The sequence below is a fragment of the Chelon labrosus genome (genome assembly GCF_963514085.1).
Source record: "Chelon labrosus genome assembly, chromosome: 15".
NCBI classification, from domain to species: Eukaryota; Metazoa; Chordata; class Actinopteri; order Mugiliformes; family Mugilidae; genus Chelon; species Chelon labrosus.
The window spans coordinates 3,586,728-3,609,308 of NC_140348.1; the positions used below are offsets into that span (position 1 = coordinate 3,586,728).

Below are 22,581 nucleotides of genomic sequence, written 5' to 3' on the forward strand. Positions count from 1 at the left end.
GGCAAGAAACACAGCCCCACAGATCAGAAACACACAGCTCCTCAGATCAGAAACACACAACTCCACAGATCAGAAACACACAACTCCATAGAGAAGAAACACAACTCCACAGATCGGAAACACACAAATCCACAGATCAGAAACACACAACTCCACAGATCAGAAACACACAACTCCATAGAGAAGAAACACAACTCCACAGATCAGAAACACACAACTCCACATATCAGCAACACACAAATGCACAAATCAGAAACACACAACTCCACAGATCAGAAATACACAGCTCCACAGATCAGAAACACACAATTCCACAGATCAGAAACACACAGCTCCACAGATCAGAAATACACAACTCCACAGATCAGAAACACACAACTCCAAAGATCAGAAACACACAACTCCATAGATAAGAAACACAGCTCCATATATCAGAAACGCACAGATACATCGAAGTAGCACAAAAATGCATTTCTTGTAGTGTTGTCTTGCTCGTGGATCTTTTGTTCACTTACTGCAGGGTTAGCTGTTCAATTCTTGGCACTTCTACAAGCATAAGAAGATGCATCACAGCTACAACGCGTGTGTGAATAAACAAATGTGAAGCAATGGCTACTTGTTATTTTGCAAGAGTTCTTCTTAAACTCCAAAAAATTAGATGAATAAAGATTGTCAATCTATCTGTGACTTTTTATAATGCATGAGCCTCATGCAGTAGCTTTGTATCGATCCGCACGTCCAGTTCAAGGCTCAAGGCTCAGTTTAAAAATACCTCGAACTTAAAATATGCAGAACACATCAGCATCGCATTTCCGACTACGCTATGGTTCGCATAACAATTACGACAACTTTGGTTTTGAAAGTATGTCATGATACACTTATAATATAGTGGTGTCAGGGAAAATAAAATCTTCAGCCACCCACTGCCAACCTATTGGAAACTGTAGCTTCCTGTTCGGCCAATATCTCACACTCTCACTTGCAACACAGCAGCAATGTGGCAACGAGTAGAAGAAGTAAAGTCGGAGGAAAAAAACTGTGGTGAGTGACTTACTGCGAACTAGAGGTTGACACACATCCTGTCACGCACCCACACATCGTATGTGCCATACATACAGTAGTGTGAACGGGTTTAGGGAAAGAGAGGCAAAGAGAAGTTTTGGGAAGTGAGGCTGACGGAGCGTCTGCACGTGTGGGTGCATGTACGGCGGCGAAGTGTGTGCTCGTCTTTGCGACTGCGTGTTGCCCGAGTTATCTGCTGAAGGCAAGTGGGCATCGTTCACGGAGTTCCTACCAGCAGCTTGTACCACCCACGGTGTCCATAATCCCCCTGTGCACACACACGCATTAACACATACACACATACACACACACACACACACACACACACACTGTGAGCAACACTAAGTGAAGACTTGGTGCAGTGAAGGCGAACAGGCGTGGGTTCAGTAATGTATACAGTAAGAGATGGAAAGCAGAGAGAGACGGATGAGGGGGAGGACAGAGAAAGTTTGTTGTTGGCTCGTTCCAGTATGAAAGCGCTTGGGTGGGGGGTTGTGTGAGCATCACGCCTGATCGCTTTTTTTTTGGTTTTGTTTTGTTTTTTTAACACTTTGTATATCTGGTGTTAGTTCCAGGAACGGCACTTTTTTATTGTCAGCTTAATGGATTCTCATCATTAAGCAGGCCAGTGCACTCTGAGCATTTTGAGGTTTTAACTAGATAATTATGCTCATCCATCTGCATTTCTAGAAGAACGGAAGGAAGGAAGTCATTGTGGCAGATGGACCGATGAAGGAGGCAGAATATTACCGTGAATCTGACAGAGGAGGTGGAGCCACTTTCTGCCACCGGCACCATATCAATTAACTAACAAGAAATTTCCAAGAGAAACACTGACAAATGTTCTTGTTGGCGGCGTCTCTCAACAAAGGGGATGGCGCTGTCTTTGTGTCAGGTATGAAAAGAAATGTGTAGGTGTATTGACAACTGCATTAATGAAGGGTTTTGTTTTTAAGAATGGATGACTTCTTGGTGATTGTTTGGCAGCATGAACAGATAACTCCAAAAGAAATACGCATACAACTCATATCCTACTTTCTGGCAGATGCCAACTACCGGCATAGGTGTGACTTCAGTTACAGATGTAACAGAAACACAAACACAAGTCAGAACAAATTAATCTCACCGCTGCAGCGATTTAGAAATAGAGTCTTTGTCTTTCGGTAATGAGAGAATTAAATATATTTTAGTCGAGAAACACTGAAGAAACATGAAGACTGATGCAAGACTGGAGCCAACAGGCGACAAGACAGGACAGCATAATGAAGACATCTAACACTGTGAAGGAACACGTGGAATTATGTAGGATAGGCCAGGTCAACTGACGCCGCACACCACTTTCCTTCTTGGTCAAATAGTCCTTACATTGCATTACATTGGGGTCATTGTCCTGTTAAAAGATAAATAACGGTCCCACTAAGCATAAAAACCAGATGGGACGGCATGTTGCTACAGAGTGCTGTGGTAGCCATGCTGGTGATGCGTGTCTTGAATTCTGAATAAACCACCAACAGTGTCACAATCAAAGCACACCATCACACCTCCGCCTCTTTTATTCACAGTGGGAACCACACATGTAGAAACCATCTGGTTCCCCTTCTACATTTCACAAAGAGACAATGGACAGATATCTGACGGTCTAATGTCCATTGCTTGTGTTTTGCAGTCCAAGCTATTGTCTTCTTCTTCTTCAGTAGAGGCTTCTTTGCAGCAAATTTGACCATGAAGGCCTGATTCATGTAGTCTCCTCTGAACAACTGAGTTGAGATGTGTCTGCCACTTGGACTCTGTTGAAGCATTTGTGTGCGCTCTAATCTGAGCTGCTCTTAACTGGTAGTTTCTGAGGCTGGTTAATTCTCCTCTGCAGCAGAGGTAACTCTTGGTCTTCCTTTCCCCATGAGAACCAGTTTCATCAGAGGGTTGGATGGTTTTTGTGACTGGACTTGAGAATAGAAAAATTTCAGGAAAGTTCCTGAAGTTTTTCAAATGAACTGACCTTCATGTCTTAAAGTAATGATGGACCGTTGTTTCTCTTTACTTAGTTGAGTGGTCTTGCCATAATATGGCAGTAAAATAGAGAACTATGTACCAGCCCTACCTCTGCACAACACAACTGATGGTATCAGACACATTAAGAAGGAAAGAAATTCCACTAAATCGCTGTAAACAAGGCACATCTGAATGGTAAATGGTCTTGTATTTATGTAGCACTTTTCCACCTATTGGTACTCAAAGTGTTTTACAGTCACAGTGTCACATTTACCCACTTGTTCTTGCTCAAGTACATTTCAGCACGTGGTCCGTGTACCGGGGATGGAAGAGCTAACCCATTCCAGGTGACTACTTGGAATGAAAACATATTCTGGTTGAGTTTAACACTTTTATGTCCATTACATAATTCCATATCGTCTTCCGTATTATTCTACAACACAGAAAATAATAAAGAAAAAGCCATTGACTTAGAAGGTGTGTCCAAACTTTTGACTGGCACTGTATGAATAACCAGCTTTTTTCTTTGTGTTCACGTAATCTAATTTCCTGAATATGATCAAAACCAGGATAAGCCTCATGACTGCAATACTGGCGCACATGTAAACAGTCATACCCACTCAGGCTCAGTGACTCAAAAGAAGCTTTGAATGTATACAAGAGATATTAATTGAACTACATGATCTGAGACAATTTTGCTGCCGAGTCAAAAAAAGAAAAGCTGTTGTGTCACAAAACCACAGAGCCCTGCTGCTTTCAGCTTTCCATATTTCCAAAAAGAATCGCCAACAACTGTGGCGTCACCGAGCAGAGACAAAATAAAAACTGTCTGCGTGGACCTCAAACCTCCTCCCTTCCTCTGAGGTCACAGCCCGCCATTCATCTGCCGCGCACTGAGCGTGCTCAGACTCACAGGTGCAGATGTCACTAAATATAGAGGCACAAGAGGAAGGAAAAGGCCCCTCAGTGTGTACGCATGTGTGTGTCCACCACTTCAGTTGCTGTGCGTTGACTGTCATACACATTATGGATGCACTGGGTTTTACTTGTCCTCTCACCGCTCAGAGGAAACTGAGATTTTATTTGTTGGTCATATCGCCCAGCCCCTACAATGTAGTACATTTAACAAGGAGGCAAATTCAATATGAATGCCATTTTGAGAACATCCTCACACTGCACATTTATTCATGCAGGGAAAAGACACACACACACTCACACACACAAACACACAGAGTGAAATTAAATTGCAGGGTTTAACTCAATTGAGCAGGTTTCCCTCCATCCTGCCTCCTCTGCCCTAATGCAGGGCCTGTTGCGTGTGTGCATGTGTGTGCTTTGCTTGTCGGTCATTCTGCGTAATATTTGAATGCCACAACAGGCAGGGTTTAAAAGAAATTTGATCTTTATTTGAAAGATTCTATATCAATTCATAAAATCAATGGTTTGATTTTTTTTAATATATTTAATTTCCTGTGTTCTCTTGTTAGATATCTGGCTGCCAGACAAGTCATGGGAGCCCAGTCTCGTGAGATCGCGCAACGAGATTAGTCCACGTGTGAGGGAGATCTGAAACATGACAGGAGCTCCAACCCTGAGAGCACCATCAGGCCTGAGAAGCTGATGTTTTGCATTTAAAAAGAACGTAGTACATGTGACAACTAGACGTAAAACACTGTGGAACTACCACAAATCTTTGGTTTTAGTAAAATTGTTCCGAAACTGAAATATCTTAAATTATCAAATTGTGCCCTTGTGAATCACAATCAAATCAATTTAGGAAATCAATACCCATACCCAGCCCTAACTGCCATTGGTTAGAGCTAGTGGTTAGAGAAGAAGCTTTGGCTCCACAAAGGCTAGCGGTGTCCCAATCGCTATCGGGACATTGGTATCTGGGCCAGTTCAGACACTTTTAAAATGGATCGGACTGGTATAGGGCTTCATCTGAGCACAGTCTATTGTTTTGATTTATTTTAGGTCTGCCATAAACCACAACTCGGTCCCTGTAGCGTCAAAATGTCTTATTCCATTCCTGCTGTAATGGCTGGCATCAAAGCAGCTAAAAATCAAAGTAGAAGAAGAAGAACCAAAATCACATGACAAAACATGTCTGCTGGGTGGAAGTACTTTACTGTGGAAAATTAAGTCATTAGACAGAAATTTGAAATTATGCAATGTGGATATTTCACAAGGTGATAGAAGGAGATTGTCATTCAATACTACTTTCAATACTACCAACTTTCGTCGAGCACACTCAGGCAAAGGCTGCACCCAAAACAACAACAAACACTGAACGCTAGGTTAGGGGTTACAGAGGGTTACAGAGGGTTACAGAGTTAACGGCACTGGATGACTGAATGTTAAAAGATCGATATTGACCACAAAACTCGATCTGGACATCATTTGTCAAGGCACTGCTTTAATCCTCTCTACGTCCATGGCTGTGATCCTTAGAGCAAACACCTAAAACTCCAAAGTCATCTCACTTGGACGGGTAAAATGCAGAGAACAAACTATTTGTATGCGCGTACATACTGTATAACACGACAAATAAAGCTGATTTCATTTGGATTAAACCCCAGTACCTTGTGCAATTCATAACAAACACAGCAGCAGCTGAAAAATGATACATATTAATTCATCAGACAGTTAATAATAAATCATTTGACTGATGTTTTTGTTATCAAAAGATGAGTCAACTTTCAGTTTAAACTGTGACCATTAGCTGTACTAACTGTGCCGTCGTACTGTGTGTGTGTGTGTTTGTGTGTGTGTGTGTGTGTGTGTGTGTGTGTGTGTGTATGCAGGCCCTGCTACTCCTTGTGACTCAGTCTGATCCAAAATAAAGGTCCTTCAGCGTGTCATGGCTGCTGTCCACACCTGCCAGCTATGTCCAAACACACGCACACAGAAGCACATGCCTCACACAGACACACACAAACACGACCACAGTCAGTCAAGGTTGAAGTGAAAGCACATGACTCTGTTGATCTCCTGGCTCAGATTTGATGCAGACACACACACACACACACACACACACACCTCTGACTCTCTCTTTGGTTTTCCACCAAGCCAATCAAAACGGAAAATAGAAAACATTAAACCCTCTGATTTTCTAGGAATCAGAGAAGCAAATGTCCAGTATGTGTTGAGAATGGGACATTTTTGAGAGGAAATCAGGAGTGTCAAATCTGTCTCTGTAACCAGCTTGGTTACCAAACTAAAAGACTAAGAGAAAGATGTTAAATGTAGAAGTGTTTCTGCAGAACTGATATCTCATCATAGACTAAGAGGCTCTAAAGTACAATCTGAAAATGAAATCTGCAAAAAGATGGACGCGCACATTTCTGATTTATCATCAGCGGCATGGATCTAAGAAAAGAGAGAATCAAAACAAAGAGAAATCCCAGTGAGGATGACAGAGAGACAAAGCAAGAGTTAGAGAGAGAGAACAGGGAGGACATTGTGTTTCATCTGCTCCCAGTGACAGAGAGCACACAGACGCTGTGGAGAGACACACTGCAGACCCATCACAGACACACACGCTGCCATACTTACTAACATAATGCCTTATTAAACACACCCCTTACATAAACCCTTACAAGGCTACGTATCATTTAGAAGTTCTAGAGTAATCAGTGTAGATGCAAAAGAAGAAAAAAAAGGTGCATGGACAAAGAAATAGCAAGTGCAGAGATATAACTTCAATCAAAGCTTCAATCAAAGCTTTATGTATCAATAGGTAGACTCTACAAGCTGACCACTGGAGGAAACCCACCAACATCCCTCCAAGTCACTGTAGACGACTGATCAGCAGTTACCAGAAACATTTAGTTGCTGTTCTCGTTGCAGAAAGGGGTCACAGCAGATGCTGACAACAAGGGTTCACGTATTTTTGCAACTCACAGATATGAACAAATGTTTGTTTTCTTGTAAAAAACCTTTTGAGCATCACTGTACATCTCTCATAATTGAACATTAGAGCCTGCATATCCCAGAACTCCTCATTAGACGCTCATTTCCTGTTTAATATCCAGGCCCTATGATATCTGAACTCTGCGCATTGCACAGACTTGGCCAACATAACACATATCGATGTTTCACCACTTTGCTGTGGTCAATCAGTAAAACGTCTTTTCGACTTTGACTCAATGCTACCGTAAACCATAACCAGAAGAAAGCCTTTTGACCCTCTGAAGGCCGCGAGGACCCGGCAAAAGGTTTGCACTTTCCAAAAATATGCCTCCTCTTAAAAACCTAATTGATCCTTAATAGAGGAGAAGAGGCACAGAGGCCCTCCATCTCCAATGAAATACCCCTCAAAAGCCAACAGTAATGGACGCAATGAGATTAATACCTTTTACAGCTGACGTGCTGCAGTCAATTTATGATGAGCAAATGGACGCCGCAAACACACGACACACACATACACACTCGGGGTGAAGAGAATAACTTCATGCAGCTGGACTCTTGCTGCTAATGCACTGGATTTACTTCAAACAAGAACGGCCCCGAACACACACACACTGGCCTCCTTTCGGCAGCCACTCATGTCTGTCCTTCTGTTTAGCCATGTCTGTCTATACCTAATTTGTCCCTGTTGAATAAGTGATGGTGCAGCATTGTGAACATACCAGCTACGGTGACACACACAAACACAGGTTCTCTTTTTCAAATGAACTCCCGTTAGTTGGATAGTGAAGAGGAGTCAAGAGGAGTTACTTTTCAACTCAGGAATTAATATCCAAAATATATAGTCTCCGATTTGGTCGTTTTGGTTCTGTGTGTTAGTGTCAATTAACGAAATGAGAGTAACAAACCTTTTAAAGACAATACAATATTTTAACCCAAGTATTCTGCTCTTATGGATCACAAATTCAAGTCAAAATATGACTTTTCTGAGCTTAAGAAGCTTTTTCTAAAATAACCCTAACATATTCTGCATTGCCAGCCACAGAGTGACATCCTCGAACCAACAGCCGCTGTGTGCGGAAAAACTCGAAACAAGAGACCTGAATAATTCAAGAAGAACAGTCACAATTATCTGGGTTAGTCCAATCAATATTTGTGAACATGCATGTATTTCTCTCAGTAATGCACTGCTGCCAATTAGTCGATCCACCCACTCAGTGGCAGAGAGAGAGACAGAGGAAGTGCTGCAGGAAACGCACAGCAATCACAGATCCGTCACAAACAAGCCATGTCACTTTCTTTGGCGTAACTTTTTTTGTATTTAAGGATTTAAATGATGATAGAACTAATAAGTATACAGCTGTAATTATTTCAGTAAACCATCTGTCACTATGATCGAATGCTGAAACTGATGCTGTAGGATAATTCCCGGTGGCTGGATGCTGATGTTGAACAGGATTAAATGAAACAAAAAAAACAATGTCGAAAAGTCAAAGAGTGAAACTGCAGGACAGTTGATTTAATTTGTGCGGGACTGTACTTCAGACTGTCGGCCAATGATGAGCCATAGTGCAGATTCTACTACAAATGACGTTTAGGGCCTTGGGGAGAATTTTATGGCTGTTATTATGGAGCTGACAGAAGAGACAGATGGGAAATGACATGAGGCAAAGCCTTAAAGCTACATTATGCAGCTAACCAATAAAGTTGTCCATCCATGTCTAACAACATTCATCCATATGTACGGCATATGTCGTGGAGCCTTTGGGTTTAATTTAACGTGTTTTTGCTGAAATAGGTAAAACTTTCGAATATAAAATGTGTTGCTTAAACATTGTCCACAACAATAATAACCTTGATTAAAAGTGAACATTCGCGCCAGATTGGAAGAAATTTTGTAGAATGGGACCAGTGGACTAAAACACAGCAACCTAAAACACAGTGCTTTCACCCATTGCTGTTTCTGGCTTGTAGGCATAATAATAGCTGCAAAATAATTTTGATCATGTTCTAACTTGCAACCGAGACTCTTTCGTTCCCACCCAGGTAGGCTCACGCCAAGTGTGTTATGCAGCAAACAGTTGATACCAGTCCACAGTGACTGGGGCCTGACTGCCCACTGTAGCTTATGATTATTTCCCATCGTGTCCAATTGAGTAAGCTTTGCCAGCTACGCCGCAAAGGTGACATTAAGTGCAAATACTTTTATCACTAAGAAAAGCAAAGAGAAAACAGACTGAGCAAAAGAGAGAGGTGGCAGGAGGGAGAGACAAAACCCCTAACTGGTAAGCTAAGAAGTTAATCAAGTGTGTGGAAATACTTCCCTTAAGATGAAGCCCATACTGCCATGGCATGCAGAATATGTAAGTCAGTCCTGAAATACAACTAAAGTACTACTGCATAGCACACTCATCTGAGAAGACATCCACTAACGCTAGGAAGGAAGGAGAAGGAGGCTGCACATCAACAGTATGTTGGTATATTTCATTGTCTAAAGTTATTAGACCTTTAGCTGCTACACATGGAAAAGGTTTCGGAGATATACCGCTTTTTTTTATCCTGGCTACATTATCCTGTCTTACAACACACTGTGAAGCACTATTAAATCCTATTGACGGTGCTGATTTTTATATATAGTTTGGTCTGTTGTTGAGGACATTAGCACTGATGGATTGTATGTAGATGGTGACTTTCTGTTTGTTTCATGAGCAGTTTATAGATTGAGACAAGCTTAACAGAATTCAACGCAGTTACCACTTGTGACCACAGAGGCCACTGTTTCCCCTGCTGAGCAAAAATGACACTACATTGCTCTAAACTTCTCTGCAACTAGTGACGGTTGATAAACTGTGCCTTCGGTGGTTAATGATTTATGTGATCCTGGAGCTGATGAGGCACAAATATAAGAACACATGTTTTGGTAACATTAGTAGGTCAGAAAGGTCCATCATCCATAACGTCAGCAGAGTTCTCAACCATAGGCTAGTCAGCTCCAGTTGGGTACTTGGTTATTTTACTCGGCTGCTCTCAGCTCCAGCTACACATGCCACTGTTTAATGTGCACAAGTATGCCACTAATTCACTAAAATTCATAAGCAGTTTGCCTATGCACATGCCTTCCAGGCCCTCCCCTGCCAATATCTGTGCCATTTGTATGAGAGTTCAAATGTGCATCTGTTCAAAAAGCGGCAGTTGGGGCTTTACACAGATGGAGATAGAGATCATTGCCTGTATTAACAGAAGAGAGAGAAACAGAGAAGAAGAGTAACATGTGCATTAACCTCTAACTGACTCATGGCAGGGTGGATGACACATTTAAGGCAGCAGAGGAAGGAGGAGGAGGAGGAGGTGAGAGAGTTGGGAGAGTGAGGCTGCAAAGACAGACACGACACTGGGAGAAGAACTATACGGTCAAATAAACTGAGGAAGAAATACTTGTACCAGAGTTTGTAAAGCCATGCTCATACATGTTTGTGTTAAATATGCCCACTCACTGTGGCTCTGAGTCCATGTGAGTGATTTCCACTCCATATACAGCCCTAAATGAACACGCAGCAGTCTCACTGATCATCAGCATCTCAATCATCACTCCAGATTTTAGTCATTTATAGTAAGTAGTTAATAGTAAAGCCCACAGATGATGATGATATATGAGGTAATGCAAACATCAATAGCGTATGACAGAATTAGCCTGGAAGCCAGACAATGGTTTTTGCAGCTGAATGTTGGTCTGGAGTCGCAAAGTACTGCCGGGCCAATCAAATCATTTGGTTGGGCTTTATGTGGTCATGGACAGAAGTCATGCACTTCATCTGGGCGCTGTGGAGCACAGGACTATCCTGTTCCGTGTTGAGATATTTTATATTTTTTCCAGGACACATCAACTTCTTTGACCAAGATGAAAGTTGGAAAAATGTCACACAATAAAACTATAAACTAGGGCTGTCAATAGATTAATATATTTAATCACGATTAATCGCATGATTTTCACAGTTAGCACAAATTAATCACAATTGAAGTCTGTATTACTCTAACTTGTCCATGAACTGCCGCATGTCTTTGTTATTTTGTTGTTATTTGTGTCTGCATGCTTTCTTCTTCTTCTTCTTCTGCTTGTATTGGGATTTTGGCAGTTTTGCCGAATTATTGCCATCTGAAAAACTATTTACTACAACAGCACTAAAGATTCCGCTCACTTTGCACAGAGCGCTACTGCTGCTCTGATCACTTCCTGGTTCCCTAAACTATGGTCTGGTCTGAGGTCTTGGTAATGAATACTTGGTTATGTGTTGGGAATGCCGCTGTTTTTTCATATTTGCATACATCATCATAACTGTCACATGAAGTGTGACTGTATTCAAATTTCAGCATGAACTGAGCAGGAAAAGACTCCATACGTTTGTTTCCTCTGCAACACACATCTTTAATGCTTTCTCACTTTCTCGCAGGGAGTGGAGGAAGCCGTCCACACACACACACTCCGACACACACACACACACACACACACAAACACACATCTGCTGCTAAACACACACACATTCAAATTCAAGTATAACCACAACTTGACTTTTCTCGTCTATAAAAAATTGCCTCACACACGTGTATGGACACAGGTTTACACACATGCAGACACTGCTATTTGCTTGAACATGTTGCCACACACACAGAGCACACTCATAACAAATCATATTTTGCAGCCCCCCCCACCCTCGTCACAGACTCAAAACATACCTGAAGCATTAGTCGACCATTAGCCGCTCTCAGTGATTTATATTAGGGCTGTTTGGCCTTTATAAACAGTACACTACAGAGCAAGGCCCTTCACCGAAAACCCCGAACACACAGTGTGACAAACATCTTAACTGGTTAATTTACAAGCTGACCAAACTAATTACTCAAGGTTTCTCCATGTGTTCTGCATGGACTAAGGGCTTTGAAATGCCTCCAGAAAAACGTCAGCTTTATCTCTGAATCACTGCTGTTCAGAGCAGCTAGCTGGGTAGCGTCAACCATGTAGGACCAACACTAGACCAAGGTTGCGTGTTGAACATTAGCACTGTGTGGAAAAAATGCAACAAGGCATTTATTTCCATGAGTGCGGAAAACAAAACACAGGGATGTCCAGTTAAAATGTAAGAGCAAATTCCTGGATTAACACCATGACTGCACTGTTTCCTGGAAGTGTCATTATGAAAGACAAAATGTTGTGAGCAGTGTAAACTGCTGATACTTCTTTTCTTCTGGATCATATTCCATTGTCTCAGCACTGCCTGAAGGAACATTAAACAACTCACAAAGTCGGCAGAATTTTCTTAATGCTGCGCTGTTTTCTGACTGAATAGCCAGTAGCCTGATGGAGCCAGACTTAATTCTCTTTAGAATAGGAGTCTGTGTCCATCCGTTTGGAAGTGCATCCAATCAATGTAATGAGGCTCAGGTATTGTTCAGTGTTCTGTTTGGTTATTAAAAAAATGAGGGATTTGTCACAGTCGGCTTTTCACAACACATGGTTATGGAAGTGTATGATGGAACAGACAAGGGAGCTTTTTCAGGAGCTCAAAAAAAGAGTTGTTGTTGCTCATCAGGCTGGAAAAGGTCAAAAAACCATCTCTAAAGCGTTTGGACTGCACAAACCCACATTCAGCATAACAGACCAAGAGATCACAAATGAACCCATGGTGACTTCTGAGCAGCTAAAGGCCTCTCTCACATTGATTAATGTTCATGTTCATTAATCCACAATCAGGAGAACACTGGCCAAACATAATGTGCTTGACAGAGAGAAAGTGGTTCTGCACTGAGTAATGGGCTAAAAGTCCTCCAAGCCGCTGTAGAAGACTGATCAGCAGTTACCGGAAACATTTAGTTGCCATTATTGTTGCATAAGGGGATCACAGCAGATACTGAAATGATACAAATGTATTATTTTCTTGAATAAATAAATGCACAAGTATAATATTTCTGTTTCATTTGGTTTGACTGGGTTCTCTTTTGTCTACTGTCAAACAAACTGATGTCTTTTTAAACAGCAAAAAGGAATTCTCCAGGGAAACCAACAAAACGTAGTTCTTAAGATGTTAACTGGTAAAAAAAAAAAAAGTTAAAATTAAGAGTTCCATGTGTTAAATAAATAGATTTTCCCATTCAAGGTAACACTCAGTCAGTGTCAAACGTGAAGGAGAAGAGTTCATGAGCCTGTCTTTTCAAAGCAGTCTTGTAAACGTACAGAGATGATTCACATTCAAGGTTACATATGCCAGCAGTTTTTTCTACTGTAGCTGCATGTTTATCAGTCGCTAACCCTAAGCCTCAAGGAAGGGCAAGCCTCGAGTCAAGGTACTGTGAATATTTGGTTTGTTTGTTTGTGTTCGTGTGTTCGTGTGTTCGTGTGTGTTTGTTTGTTGTTTTGGTGGTATCCGTAGCAACAGGGCATCTGGGAGCCCCAGGAAAGGAGGTGCCTGCGAAGATGCTTTCAAGGATTTGCGCCCCGACGTCTCATTCAGATTCAATCACTAATGTCACATGCTGTCAACTGAAGCCTAATGAGCTTCATTTGAACCTAATCACACTGAGATGCATTCCTCTGAGACACACAGAAAGAGAAAAAGCAGTCCCAAAGACTTTATAGTATCACATGAGCTTTAGTCAAGCTGCAGTCATGTGGCTGCATGTATCTGCAAAGAGACCTACAGCTACACACTTACCGACACTCAGGCAGGAGCACAGCACTGACAAACACAAATGTCGAATGAAAGTCATATGAAGGTTAAAATCAGTCCAGTGAGGACAGGAATTATCCATGCTGATCAAAATCTGCTCGTATGAGTGCTTATCGCACTATGCTATGTGTCCATGTATATATGCAGTATGTCATCACGGCTCTGTATGGAACCTTATGTCCATAATTGTTAAGTGGATATTCTTAAACCAAAATGTAGACTTTCTGTGAAAAAGTGCATGGCATATGGCTCCTTTAAGACCTTGCATTAAAAATGCGACCTGGCCAATTGGATTGCAAGTGGCCAACTTTAAAGGGGAACTGCTGTTTTTTAACACCTGGACCTTATTTCTGGCATAAAATACGGTCGTTTACTCACCCATATAACTTTTGTGTAATTAGTATTCCTGTTACCTGATAAATATGCCCAATCTATAGATTGACCAACAGACCCCGGATGATGTCTTCTGACCTGGATGATGCTGTCGTTGAGCGCCGTGCGCACCCGCGACGGTCGACATCATCCGGGGTCTGTAGGTCAATCTATAGACGCCGGATGACGATAACAGGTAACTCCGGACTCAAAGGGGAATAGCACTAGCGTACAATAACAAAGTATAAGTTTCGCGGCAGATAATGCGTTATTTAGAGGCTGCGTTTCGGTGCCCCAGTCACTCCCACTACATGGATATACGCTGATCCAATTATCTCCCGAAGGAATACGAATTACACCAAAGTTATATGGGTGAGTAAACGACCGTATTTTATGCCAGAAATAAGGTCCAGGTTGTAACAAACAGTAGTTCCTCTTTAAGTACCTGTGGTCACACTTTGCTTTAAAATGCGTCTCCACACGTGTCCCAAACTAGCACTCAAGATCTGTTATCAGTTTCTCACCCTGTATGCAAAAAAACACCAACAACATTTGGCACAGGTACAATATTGTCTACAACTGTTTACTCTATAGACTTGCAGAACAGCTTTTTCTTGTGTGTGCGCCCTGACTGGGGAGATGGTACTTATTTTGGAACAAGCTGTGAATTCTCTCTCTCTCTCATAGTATTTATGTATTAATCTCGGCCCTGATGTTATTTTAGAGAGCTGCACAAAGCTCAGGTTATTGCTCAAACCCTGAAAACTTCTGAAGACTCTGTCACTGATTCTAACTGAAATGTTGCTCAATCCCAGTTGGCGCGCCGAGGTGTTCAACCTAATTCTGATCAAGCCAGTTTGCAGACACAATGACTTCTGTGCAATATGTTTATGTACACTTCAGTCCAACAATGAAATGAACAACTGAGCAGAAGAGCTACCACTGTGCCACAGAAAAACACACAAACAATAAATAACGTGTCTAAAAGGTGAAAGAAACCAATACGGCTTAAGATACGGCTTCATTGAGCTACAAGTGGAAACATTGGTAAATGATTAAAAGTCGAGTCAAGGATATCATTTCATGCTATTTAATTTCAATAATACTGTTACAACCCAACACATGATTTATTTTTTAACTTATTACATGACACCACCATGGATGTGGGGTTTTCCATGATGCTGACTAGATCCTGAGGTCATTAAGCTAACTTAGAAGATCTCTACATTATACACATATTTTGCCATTAGCCCAGGAGGTTTATATGCTGTACTTGTAACAAAACCAAGACAATTTTCACCATAAATTATGCACAACTTGTATTTAATTGTGCAGAAATGCACGTATGGTTTGAGACCTGTATATAATATTTATACTTACTGTATATTGCCTTTTAATACAAAATTAGGGGCACTTCTTAAAGTATTTTGGAGCACTGTCTGGTCAGAATGAGGAGTCTCCCACCTCCTCAGCCACCCAAGTATCCTCAGCCAGAAATCCCATCTGATCCTGTAGCTGAAAACACATTTGCTCATACTTGTTCCCTGCAGTATTCTTTAGGTATTTTTCAGGTGTGTGCAGGGATACACATATTCCATATAATATATATATATATAATACATAACAGACCTTGGCCTGCAACCAATATATATAACAGACACTGAATAAGTGTACACTTGTGCGTGCATGAGTAGAATAACAGGTGGTTTCTCTCCACTCATCCTGTTTGTGAGGAAATGAAGGCGCCTCCTTACTAAGTTTAATTCTGTTGTGCACAGCTCACCGGTGATTTGCGTTACTGACATTCCACAGATGCTTGCCCTCTCCACCTCAAATGATTATTTATTAGACATCATTACTGCGGGCTTGTTACATAAGTGCTGCAGTAATTGTACGTTTGTGTCACACAGTTTCTCAGTTTCTCAATTGGAAACTAAATCTACATGCTCGTCATGTCTCCATAACCAATTATCCAAGTAATAAACATGGTTTGCTGTCACTCCTGAACAATGTAAGTTCCTTCTACAAGAACAGGTGCTATTTGACCCTGAAGTGGATTTTTAGACCATAAAATATGTAATTAAAACCGGACGAGTCATGAAATCAGCCCAGCACCCAACTACAGTGAAGAATGTCAATACAGCACAGGAAAGACAGGAAGTAAACAAACCAAAAAAAACACAACAGGAATCTTCATTGGAAGTGAAGTACAGAGTCACATCTGTACTAAAAGAATCACACTGAAAAATTCTTCTTGTCTCTTTTCAGTGGCTGTGAAAAGCTAATTAATGCCGACAGAAACAGTGGGAGAAGCGGAGAATTTCTTTATTGTGCATATATTAAATGTCTGTACAATACCACACTGTAAGTGGCATACTGTACACAGACACCAGAACAGATACATGAATGACAACAGAAGCTACAGGGGGCCACCTGGATAGCCATCCCTATCTCCCTCTTCCCTTCCTTCTCTGGGACGTAAACTTGCACAGTGAAAACAGGAAGTAGGGCCTACCGTGTGACTCAAACACACTGCCTCTATTTTTAGACTCACACACACACATAAACACTCACAGCCCTGCCCCGTTTCCTTCAGTCCACACGGAGGACACCCTTCTACTACAGCCCACAGGGAAGCGGGGTCAAGAAGAGAGCAGGCCTGAGTTTTTCCTCTATTCCGACTGTAGGAGAGTTCACAGAGGCTCAGGAAACCACTCTGGACCGCAGAGAAACTGCTGACGTGCTTCTGAGCAAGACCCCAGCAGGCCCAGAGTCCATGCAGACAGAATAAATGAAACTGTGTAAAAATACTTAGTCAAAAGTGAAAATCTACCTTTCAAAATGACACATTCTACTTGAGCGTGAACTGACACTGCCCAATTTCAAATATACAGTAATCATGACATTGAAAACTGGTGTTACATTTATTATTAGTACCTCAATCCTGTAAACATCCACTACTCCACTTAGTATGGATGATTGTTTCTGGGAAATGCGGTTGTTTGAGTACCCGACAACTCATGGTAAACATCAAGAATGTGCTGGTGAAGGTTCTCAGTCATCCAGGTCATGGTATATCAAAATAATAACCTGAAACAAGGGCATCTGGTCCATCCCAGACGTTTAAAACTCAACTACCCGCATGTCTTTTAGAATTGAAGAAGATACTTGAAAGAGTGAAACGTCCTCAAGAAACCAAAGGTTTGCTGCTTTTCTTTGCCGTATATCTTTGTAAACTGCTCTAAAGTTGGAACTTTGGCAAAAATAAAATCATGACGTCAAAGACAAAATTATAAAAATAATCACCAGTTGCTCTTCTAAGTTCACCTATTGGAGAGTTTCATTTAGACAAATCTCCATTATGGTGTCTATCTGTCGCATGAATGAGTGATCACAAGGGTGTCTGAGCCTGTGGAACACTCATGAAAGTACTGTTTTTTATTTTTATTTTTATTATTATGAACTTGGTGTCTGTGGCGCTGTGTCAAGGCATTGCTAACAGATCTCCAGATACAATTGCAGAATGCTAAACTGTCCTCAGGCATTTATTATTATTATTATTCTCTGCATGTTGTCCCTTCTTTTTCTCACCCGTAACTTCCTGTGTTTTTCTACTAATGTACTAATCTATCTCCACTAAAAGTACAAAACCCCCCAAAAAAGAAGGAATGACATGTTTGAGATTGCAGGTTTAACCGTTTAATCCAAAATGCAAAGAGTCGCTCTTGTGCTCTGACCTTTCTGCTGCACAGACGTCTTCGCATGAGAACAAAAGCTTAAACGCGGTCATGACAGAGGCAGCAGAGAGCTCCACATTCCTCAGATGACTAGACTGACTGCACACGGTTTACACGAGGACATTATTGTCACGACACAAGCGGCACGTCACACGTGTTAACTCATCAGTCAAAGCAGAACTTTGTGTTTTCTCTGTCACGGCAGACTTTTCCTTTTCCTCTCCGCTCTTCAGCTCCAGCAGCTGAACCACAGTCGTTGACATGTTTAACCGCAGACAGCCACACTGCAATCTGGCTTTGTCACAGTTATAACACCACAGCAACAGCGCAAGAACCACAGCTAGAAGTGAGGCAGCGGGCACGTAGACCACTGAACACTCTGGACAGGGCATGCAGTCGATTGAAATATTTATTTTAGGTTTATAAAACGTATTATCATTTCATTGCAAACCTATTCTGATCTACATTTATGTTTTTCTCTGTTTATGCTAATAAATGCTGCAAATCAAGCGAGTCCCAGCCTCCTTCTTAATTATTGGCATCCTCAGTCTGAGAAGCGCCTCATTCATCTGCATAGTGTTGCCAAGAGAAGTACAATTATCATATTTGAACATGTAACATGTGTTTTGGATAGTTAAATATGCCCATCAACTTCTCATCATCATCACTATCCAGGGTTATGTCAAATAGTTTCATTTGTGTGAGTCCAAAAACCTAACTTATTTAATTTACAAATCATTGAAAGAACATTTGAGAATATGGAAAATATATCACTGTACAGTACTGTAAGAAAATATATAGAATCATAAAGAATCAAGCAAGGAAATAGTCATCTACAGTATCACATATGAATCCATACGCACGCATAAATCATCCGCCCCAATTATGAAAAACTGACTTACCCAATCACACATACCATTATTTGTCTGCGTGATTATACAATAAGCATAAAGCCATGATAGCATTACTCTGAAACAGGCCAGGTCCACACCAGTCTGAATACATTCGAACATTTTCAAAACCCTTCTAACAAAATTAGGAATGTTTGCTAACTCATTCATTTCAGAGGATGCTGCAGGCTCATCTTTTCCTCATTAAGGACACAGGGCACTATTTCACCCACACATGCCCTTTTAATCAGAATGTTACAGATGTTAATGTCTTTTTTTCTAAGTTCTTTTTAATGACCTGAATTAGATCATTCGCCCTACCTCATATCAAATATAATCTCTCTTCCTGTCTGTACGCCGCTCAACAGTTGCCAGACTTGCATTGGGGGTTACTGACGTCTGCTGTGTTTCCACATGTGTGATGCAAACAAATCCGCAAGTCATGTGCTAAAATTATTTTCTGAACTTTCCCAGTCAAGAACTCACAAATGCACGGACTGTACCAAAGTGCTTCTGGTGGTCTTGCTCAATCACACCTTTTCCAGTATTCCCACCATCCCTAATTCCGTCCAGTGCTTTCAAAGGGAAAAGTCTGGTTCAAACTTTCACATCAAATCTACACAGAGCCTACATCATAGCCTACGGAAGTGGCCTACCCCGTTGTTGACACGTGTGTGTCTGCCTCCCTTGGTAATAACACTATTTGGCCGTGTGAGAGTACCCATGGCAACAGATACAGCATAGATTAGACACAGAGGTAAATTAAGCTTTATTGTTACTGCTACCTCATATAACATATCAGTGGTACAAAAATCTGGATATAGATACTTGGGGCCTTTATCAACATGCGTTCGTGTCATCAGCTGCTGCCCAAGTACTGTTCAAATTCAAAGTACCATCTGACCAAGCACGGTCCAAATATCTGGATGTGTTCTTGCCCCGAACGTTACATCGAGGATGCATCAGGAGTTAACTTGTGTGCGTCTGGTACAGCTAGGTATCCCATAATACATTTAGAGGCTGTTTTCAAGTACGCTGCCAATTACAGAATGACTGTCCTCCAGAGTCGGTGCCTGAGAATCAAACTCGTCAAGTCTGACCCTACGCAAGTCCAAAGTCAGTATACTTGATATTGATGAGCGCCCTTGAATTCCACATCCAGTCCCCAATATAGTCAAAAAGGTAGAATTGGACGGCACACAGAAGGGCCGCGCCGCAGCCAAGAGAAGTATAACAGGAGAATAAACATTTTATTAGACGCAGTAATGGACAAATAGTTTCGTCAGCTCTCGGCTGAATCCATTTGGCACATTGGCTCCGAATCAATGTTAAGAAGATAGAAGTTCTACAAACACTCCTCACATCACACCCTCGGCTCCACACTGACAACCGAGAGGAGGAGGGAGACGAGGGAGAGAAAGTGCAGAAAGAGAGAGAGAGAGAGAGAGGAAACAACAACAGAAGTGAAATGACTCATGGTGTTTTTGAAAAATTACTCTGTGGAGCATCTCGTTGAGAGTGCGACGATGTGGGATGAGGATGTACTTGTGGTGGAGACCACTTAGCCTGATGAACTTCAGCTGAAATGAACTACGGGTTCGGACTGAAATATCACTGAAGCTATTTGTGCCGACAGTCACCTGCTCCATCCTCCTCTTTAGTGTAACCATTAACACATTGAAGGATTCAAGTGCAGGGGAGCCGACAGAGGAAAAGGTTACTTTTACAGTGTCCTGAGTCATGCTGCCGTGGCGTCCGACAGGGGAATTTTCATGTTGTCTGATTATGACAGCCTGTCACTGGGATCAGGTTTCTGTCCCCGTCTCACACACACACACACACACACACACACACTCCCCCTGCTTTATATTTACAGTGTCTTCGCTCCAGTTCACGTGCCATTTACCCCGGTTTACATGTTTCAGAAAATGCTCTTAGCTGTTCTTAGCTTCACCTCGCACTGTGTGATAAAGGTTACAGTCTAAATAAGCCTCAAGATTAAATGCAATCCAGTCTTTTATAATTATTGAATTGTTGAAGATTAAAGACAAGTCCACACTGAAAACACTAGAATAATACTGTACAGATCAGTTGAGCTTCAACATTCTCTGATTTTCAAAGCATATTGATGAAGATTCAAACCAGTGACTGGCTAAAGTGGTAGAAAACAGCCTTGAGAAGATGATTTGCATGACTGATGAGGGCAACAAACTGTATGGTCCATTATGTCATATATTATTTCATACATATTAGTGTTGTGCTTCTGTGATTCAAGTCTCTATATGAGAACATCTAGAGAAGATGACTCAAGTTATTTCTTGGAAAACATGCTCTCAAAAGCCGAGACGCATGTAGGAGGTTGATTCAATTATTTGTGAAAATCATCAGGGTTGTTGCCTCACCGCAAGCCATCCTCCCCCTCCGTCCCACCCCGACTGAGCCTGTCCCACCGCTTCAAAAGTAGACAGCTTCTTTCAACGCCCTCTTTGTCTTGCTCTTATCTGTCTCTGTACCTCCCCTCACTCACTGCCCGTTTCAAAGTGACACCAAACACTCGCCGCCTTTCTCCCGGCTCCTCTCTTTAATGACAAGTTCTAACAAGGCGGCTGCCTACACATGAAGTCACTGTTCACAAGGGAACAACAATTCCCGGCAGATTTAGGAATCTGATCTCCTTTTCATGTCAAATGGACATAAGTCTTTGCTTTCTTTCGCCCTCTTCCGCTGCCATTTTCTCTTAATCTCTGATATTCAGTAGACAGAAGTGGTGTTATAGTGCATTCACATGCTCCTCAGATGGTCTTATTTCTAGAATTGTTTTTCCGACATCAATGCATTCATGTGCTTCTAAGTTTGAATGTTGAAAATGTGTTGTATTTCTTTTATCCTGTAGTTTACTTGCTATAGTGCAGCAATGTACGGAAACAGAATGATCCATTGCAAAGATTTAGAGTACATGGTAATTGGTACTAAACATGGTATGACAAAGTTGAGGCTTCGCTGCCTGTTACAGTATGTAATGCATTGGATAAGGTAGAACCTGCAGCAGATGACTGGTCAGAATAACACAGATGTCTTAAGTCCAGAATCCAAAATTCTACACCACCACAATTAAAGCTCTGCGGAATGGCATTAGGTCCTTGTGAGAGACGGACATGCAGGTTGCAAGTGGCAAAACTGTAAAGTCCTGTCCACACCTAAAAAGATTTTCTTATTGTCCATCACTTTGTAGCTGACATTTGGTCTCCTCGTGTACCTTTTCCACCCAAAATGTCTCCAAGTGAAGCAAAACATAAAAATATTCCTAGTGTATGGACAGACCTACAATGCAACAATGACAATTCACCCACTTTTCTTTAAGATCGCAAATGGACCTAGTTTGGATTGTCAAGAACTACGTGCTGGAACTAGAAAATGCTGTCAACGATGCCGCCTTTTCATCTGGGTTCACCCAAAGCTCCAAGGCCGCGACTAGCGTGGTGAATTCAGTGGTGGGAACCAAAGTCGTGTACATTGCTTCCTTTGAGGTAAACGTTCGGGGAACTCTGTGTTTGCGTCATATACATCAATCAACCGTGTAACTTGCGCCCGTTTATCGCTGCATCAGGTTTGCATTGGGGTTACTGACGTCCGTCACATTTCCGTGTACACGATGTTAACAAATTTGTGATAAGACGCATCTTAAATTTTCCCCGTCAGAAACTCATTATTCCAACAATGAAGGATTGTACCAAGGTGCCATCAGCGGTCATACTAAATCAAACCTTAACAGGTAAACTTATAAAGCACTAAATTGTCAATGTATTGCCATTAATTAGGAAAAGTACGCTGCTTAGTCAAGTGTATTTAGTGCAATAATGTATAGACAGTTCAGTAACTGGATGGTGGTCAGAGCACAAA

At 41.6% G+C, this 22,581-nt stretch overlaps 1 protein-coding gene across 2 annotated transcripts in view; it reads right to left on the reverse strand.

The window, feature by feature from the left end:
* LOC311500491 (protein kinase C epsilon type-like) overlaps window positions 1-22,581 on the reverse strand; it is a 78,462-nt gene that overhangs the window by 51,097 nt on the left and 4,784 nt on the right. The window lies entirely within an intron of this gene.